Source organism: Aythya fuligula, chromosome 2, assembly GCF_009819795.1.
Source record: "Aythya fuligula isolate bAytFul2 chromosome 2, bAytFul2.pri, whole genome shotgun sequence".
In the NCBI taxonomy this organism is placed as follows: Eukaryota; Metazoa; Chordata; class Aves; order Anseriformes; family Anatidae; genus Aythya; species Aythya fuligula.
In genome coordinates this window covers 5,352,806-5,358,805 of record NC_045560.1, presented here as the reverse complement: position 1 = coordinate 5,358,805, position 6,000 = coordinate 5,352,806, and positions in this window count along the sequence as shown.

Genomic DNA, 6,000 nt, shown 5'->3' with positions numbered 1-6,000 from the left:
GGTGCCAGGGTCCCCCCGGCTGCCCTCAGCCTCTGGCCGCCCGTTGCCCAACGACCTGACGGGGTGCAAGGGCCAGGCCCACCTCATGGGGTGGAGTGGAGGGTTCTGGGGGGAGCCCTGGACCCCAATACCAGGGATTAACCAAGCCCTGGCTCTTCCTCACCCCTCACACAACGCCATTCCTGCCGCCACAGCAGCTCTGTTTGTGTAAATTGTCACGGTAACAGGAGCGGCTGGTTGAGGGCGGCAGCTTGTGTCTCTGTGAGGCACCCATACAGTCCTTCTGCCCTGACAGAATGGGTAGTTTCTGCCCTCTTTTAAAGCAACGGAGTGGTATACATTCATAATAATAATAAAATAGAAACAAAATGTTGATTTGAACCTTCTGAGTTGATATGAGCTTTTCACATTGCCCCTCCACCATCAGCAGGCCCCGGTACAAATCCCGAGTTTTGCAGCCAAGGAAATGAGGCAAAGCCTTTCCTTTTCCTAAAGCTTCCCCAGCCGCCTGAAGAGGCAGTCTTTGTCCCTGCGGCTGGGCTGTGAGGGGAGAAAAGCTGTGTAGTTCATTATCAACCCGAAAAACTATCAATCTTCCCTCTCGACCTGCTATAGCACTGCGGCTGTGTACACCGGTTGCTAACAACTGCTGCTGGAGTGGGTGATATTTTCCTTAGAAACCATCCTTGCACAGCTTTTTGTGTTTGTCTTGCCTGCTTTCTTATATATATATATTTTTTTTTCTTCTTTCCCCCTGCATCTTGCTGAGAGGGAAGGAGCCAGCTGGTGGGTCGTGGGGCTTCTCCCTCACTATGCGGGTAGCTCCTGCCAAGGGGGTTTGCAAGGGTTGGACATGGAGGGAATGATAGGCACTGTGCTTGTGTGTTACTGCCCTCTGATGGCACTGCACGGGAAATAACCATCCCAAAAAATAATTACAGTTTTCCAACCCTTCTTCTCCATGAGCAGATAAGCAAGAAGCATCAACTGCAAGCCCCAAGATGGTGTTTGTCGGCATGAGACACATGGGTTTGTGACTACATGGTTAGTGTCACACGCTGTAGTTCGTTACTTCAACCCAATCTGCGTTTCACCACTGGAATACGACATCAAATTAGACTCTGAGGAATGTCGTGTTTTTAGTTTCCCTGTGAAAACAGAAACTTTCCCAAGGGAAAACTCAGAAAGTCTGTGATATCCTGTTCCAAAGGTTAAGGAAAGTTAGAAAAATTGTAATCTGACAATGGTAAGACCAGGTACGTGTGTTTTCACATAGGAAAAGTTCACATCTTTGTTTCTGGTGGCTGTGAAGGCACGTAGGTGTGTGCTTGCCTTTAAAAGTAGGTTGGAGCATCCACATTTTGACATGTTTCCATATCAGAATTCCAAGCTTTCTTGTCATGTGCTATTACAATTAATTGTAACATCTGTTTGCTAGCTGGAATGTTAATAAAATCCAGCATTTCTTAAGGAATTCATTCCTAGCCTTGCAGAAAGCCTCAGAGCAGTGGCAGTAAAGCAGATGTTTTTGTTTAAAATAGTATATACATGTGCATGAAAACTGACCGTGGAAAAAGCTTTCTGTACTTTCATCTTTACTGTCTTTCAGTAAAATTGCCAAGCAGATCATCTCACTTTTCGAAGCTGGATGCTTTTTTCCAGCTGCAGTCTACCATGGAATCTGGAAGTGAAGGTGAGCTCTGTCTGCCCAGTAGTCAAACACAAGGTCAGAAGGGAGTTCCTACAGTCTAGTCCAGAGCTATACATAGTATCTTCCTATATGATACTGGTGCATTTTTTATTAGATCTCTGTTTTTAAGCCGTCATCATTTACTCATATAACATTAAAAAAGACATGCCACTGTTCCTGTTGTAAAGCTGTTTCATTCACATATATATTTACGTTTCCATATGAATACTTTAAAAATTAAGAACAATTTGCATATATATCATTCTACTTATCACTGTTACAAGATGCTTAAATTCCAAAGGCTGAAGAGAGAATTGTGCTTGTATAAAATATTAAAAGCACAATCAAAAAGAAGCTTTAGGCTACATTTATAAATGTGACTTGTCCAAATATAGACACTTTCTCTAACTGCCATGCATGACTTCTACCAGACATTTTATCTAGTGTTTTCCCTCTGTATCACATAGGATTGGATGTAATGCTGATGTTTTGGAAGAGACTCCTGAGATACCCATTTCATATCATAGAATCACAGAATCCAAGAATGGCTTGGGTTGGAAGGGATGTTAAAGATCATCTAACTCCAAGCCCCCTGCCATAGGCAGGGGTGCCACCCACTAGACCAGGTTGGCCAAGACCCTGTTCAGCGTGGCCCTGAACTCCTCCAGGGATGGGACATCCACAGCTTCTCTGGGCAACCTGTGCCACCCTTACAGTGAAGGATTTCCTCTTCATGTCTAATGTAAATCTATCCTCTTAGGTTCAGACCATTCCTCTTTGTCCTATCATTATCTATCCGAGTAAATAGTCCTTCTCCATCTTTTTTATGAGACCCCTTTATGTACTGAAAGGTCTCAGTGAGGTCTCCCCGGAGCCTTCTCTTCTCCAGGCTGAACATCCCCAGCTCTCTCAGCCTTTCTACATAGCAGAGGTGCTCCAGCCCTCTGACCATCTTTGTAGCCCTACTCTGGACTCACTCGAGCAACTTCACATCCTTCTTGTGCTGGGGGCCCAAAACCTGGACACAGTACTCCAGGTGGGACCTCACGAGAGTAGAGTAGAAGAGGACAATCACCTCCCTCAACCTGCTGGTCACACCTCTTTTGATGCAGCCCAGGATGTATGTAGTTGGCCTTCTGGGCTTCAAGAGAGCACTGCTGGCTCATGTCAAAACTTTTGTCCACCAGAAAACTTCTGGTTTATTCGCTTCTGTGTGCAGCATGGAGCACAATGGCATTTTTCTAGGAGGAAACCAACCTGAAACTGAAGTTCTCCAGGTGTTCACCTCATGTGCTTATCAGCTAAATAGTGCTTAATCTACAGGGCCAGGCTAAAGCTAACCTTAAGTAAAACATCTGCAAATAGATATAGAGTAGATATCATCTCCTGAGCACCAACTTTTTTGCACTGTGGTTCTGCCTCTGTTGCACCATACTTCTTGCTAAGGTAGACAGAGACTAAGTCATAGATCTTCGAGGAACCATAAGTACTGGATTATATTCCATCCTTAAAAGTAGTCTTGGTGTCTTGTCAGGATCATATTGCTTTTTTATATTTATTTTGTTCAAACTCCCCAGGTGGTCCCCACATGTTCTTGTTATTCCACCAGGACCCTTAAAAGATCAACCGTTTGGATGTTTCCAGGATTTTCTGAAAACAAGATAAGTCAGACAGGCTTCGGGTGGAATTTTTTAGATATGGGAAAGTATGAGAAATGATATTGCAGCACTACCTTTTGCACGGGAAGAATTGCCCCATTTTTCATACTGTAAAAAAAAAAATAAAAAAAAAAAATCCAATTATTTCTATTCATTTATTAAGGTCTTCTTGGGTTTGGGGTCTTACAGAACAGTTCCTGAAGTACTCTGATGAATGATTCACTTGGACATTGCTGCCCTCCAGTGGTCTTGTTAAGGTTTCCATGTATCCAAGAAAGCCTTTAAAAATACTGTACCTAATCTCTGTTCTTTACTGAGCAGGTAAAAATACTTCTGTCTCAGTCTGATATATTCGTATTGGGTAACTGTGTGTTTATTCTCTACCCTGGCAAAACTATATAACTATAAATTATCCCATAATTATTGCAGAGCCAAACACCATCAGACAGGCATCACTGGAATGCAGGTCTCCTGTGCATGTTACCTTGTGTATCTTGAAGATGAACTAAAACCAGCAGCAATAGCTTGACTTTAAAAACAAAGTGAATCTTGCAGACACAGAGGATGGAAAAATAACCTTTCAGTTTCAGGTGAAAAATGCCAAACCGCTCAGCTTCTGAAAGCTGGCTTCTTTCATTGCACTGCTTCCCTGTCCTTCTGTTTGTTTGTTTTTCCTCAGATGCCCCAGTTAGTTTAAAGACCATCCATTTCTTACAGGTCTTGCCTTGCTGGCTGTACTTAGCTCATCTCCAATTCTCTTCCAGGCAGTTCCACCTGGATATTCTTTCCATAATTTTCTCCCGTAACATCTTGCGTGATGTTATTTTGTGGCTGTCTCCCGACGTGAGTCAGCCCTTTCACTTGCTTCCTGTTTACACCTTTCTTGACTTTGAGCTTTTTTCTCTGTTTCCCACACCTCTCTCATGTATCTACAAGTCTGTCCTTCACTAACACATGTCAGTGGCTATTGCTAGCCTTCTGCCGGAATACTTACACTGTAATTTCACTCAAGCCACATGGGGTTTTACAAACCAGACACACCCAGCATGTAGGAGAAGCATGTGGAAAATGCATACACAAAGGAGTCAGTCATTCCTTTCTGACAGTGTCTGGGCAGATACATCACTCTCTAATTAAGCTGAAAATGGGCTACGCCTCTATGCAGGGATCCAGCTGAGTGTGCAGTGCTGGGGTGACACTGGACTCTCAAGCAGAGCAGAACAAGGGGCTCATATTCCACATTCACATGTCCCTGGGCTCAAAGAGGTTTACTTGACTGGAGTGTGACCTTCTTTTGTCGCAAGTTATTCCATTTAACCCCAAAGGGTTTACCCTGTAATATGTTAAAATTAGTGGGCTTCATTCTGTTTTTCATTAATAGCTGCGGGTCCGTTGATTATTTGCAAGGAGTCTATGAAAGATAATAGATAAATGTAACACCCAAATTCTGCCTTCTGCTTCCAAATATGCCTTTGTTCCCCAAAGGAATGGTCTTTTGTGTGGTCATGAAAAGCTCTTCTCATTGCTAGGATTGATAAATCAATCAATTCCTTTGCACATCATCTACATGGAGATGGACCAGAGTTGATCTGTCAGGTCTTAAAGCCTTTTCAGATACAACAAGATTCAACTGATGCTTAATATTGTCCTTCTACACTTCAGGGACATCACTAGGGATATGTCCACACCCCATAGCTACACTGCTGATTCTGGAAAGAAATTGCACAGACATGCATGGGCTAGCTTTGTGTGAGCCTCTTCTGTCCTGGAACTGATCTAGTACGGCATGGCAGAACTCCACAACAGCTAAATTAAAATCCTGAGAATAGCCCACTGGTTGACATTTATTAGTATGAAATGTGTTTCTTTCTTCCTCTGATTCCCTTCTGGGCTTGAGTTTCTTTTGAAGAGTCTCCTTTTCCTTCCTGAAAATCCTTTCCATCAGCCAGGATTTCTATAGATGCAAAGAAACCTTGGAAGAGGAGAACATTTATGTCTGTTCCTTCTATTCTCCCTACCCTTTGGAGCACCTGCATAAGATCACAGCACTACTTTTTACCCCTTTGTGACTCATCTGGCCAGGCTCATTCAGTCAAGCCTCGGCTCTTAGAAAACCATGGCTTGGACATGTCTCTTGCTATCCCAGTGTCTTGATCCTTTACCAGGCTTTCCCTCCTCACCTTAAATTTTTTTGCACAAGTAATTTGAAAACATTTCTCTTACCTGGTAAGATTTTTCTTAGCCTCCTGCTAGCAAGCTTTCAGACATGATGTGTTTGCAGATGTTCCCCTGCTCCTTTGGTTTGTGCATTGGTGGATTAATAAATGGTGAAAGATGTGGGCTTAAATGTATTGATATCCCTCTATGCTCAGGAACTCAGGCACACACAAATGACCCAGAAGACCTGCTGAGTTAGGCCTGAACAAGAACATTATGTCCTAATCTGAAAAGATCATCTCAAGGCAAGCGCTCACTTTGGGACATCATGAATATGGGACCACCAGAGCTATCTCCAGAACCCTTGAAAGGGTTGGATGAGATGTAAGTAAATTGGTCATAGGCAACACAGTTTCTCCTGCTGCGAAGAATTGGAGTGCAAGCACAAGACATAGGCCATGCTGCTGGAGAGAGGTCAGTGACTGCTGTCATCTG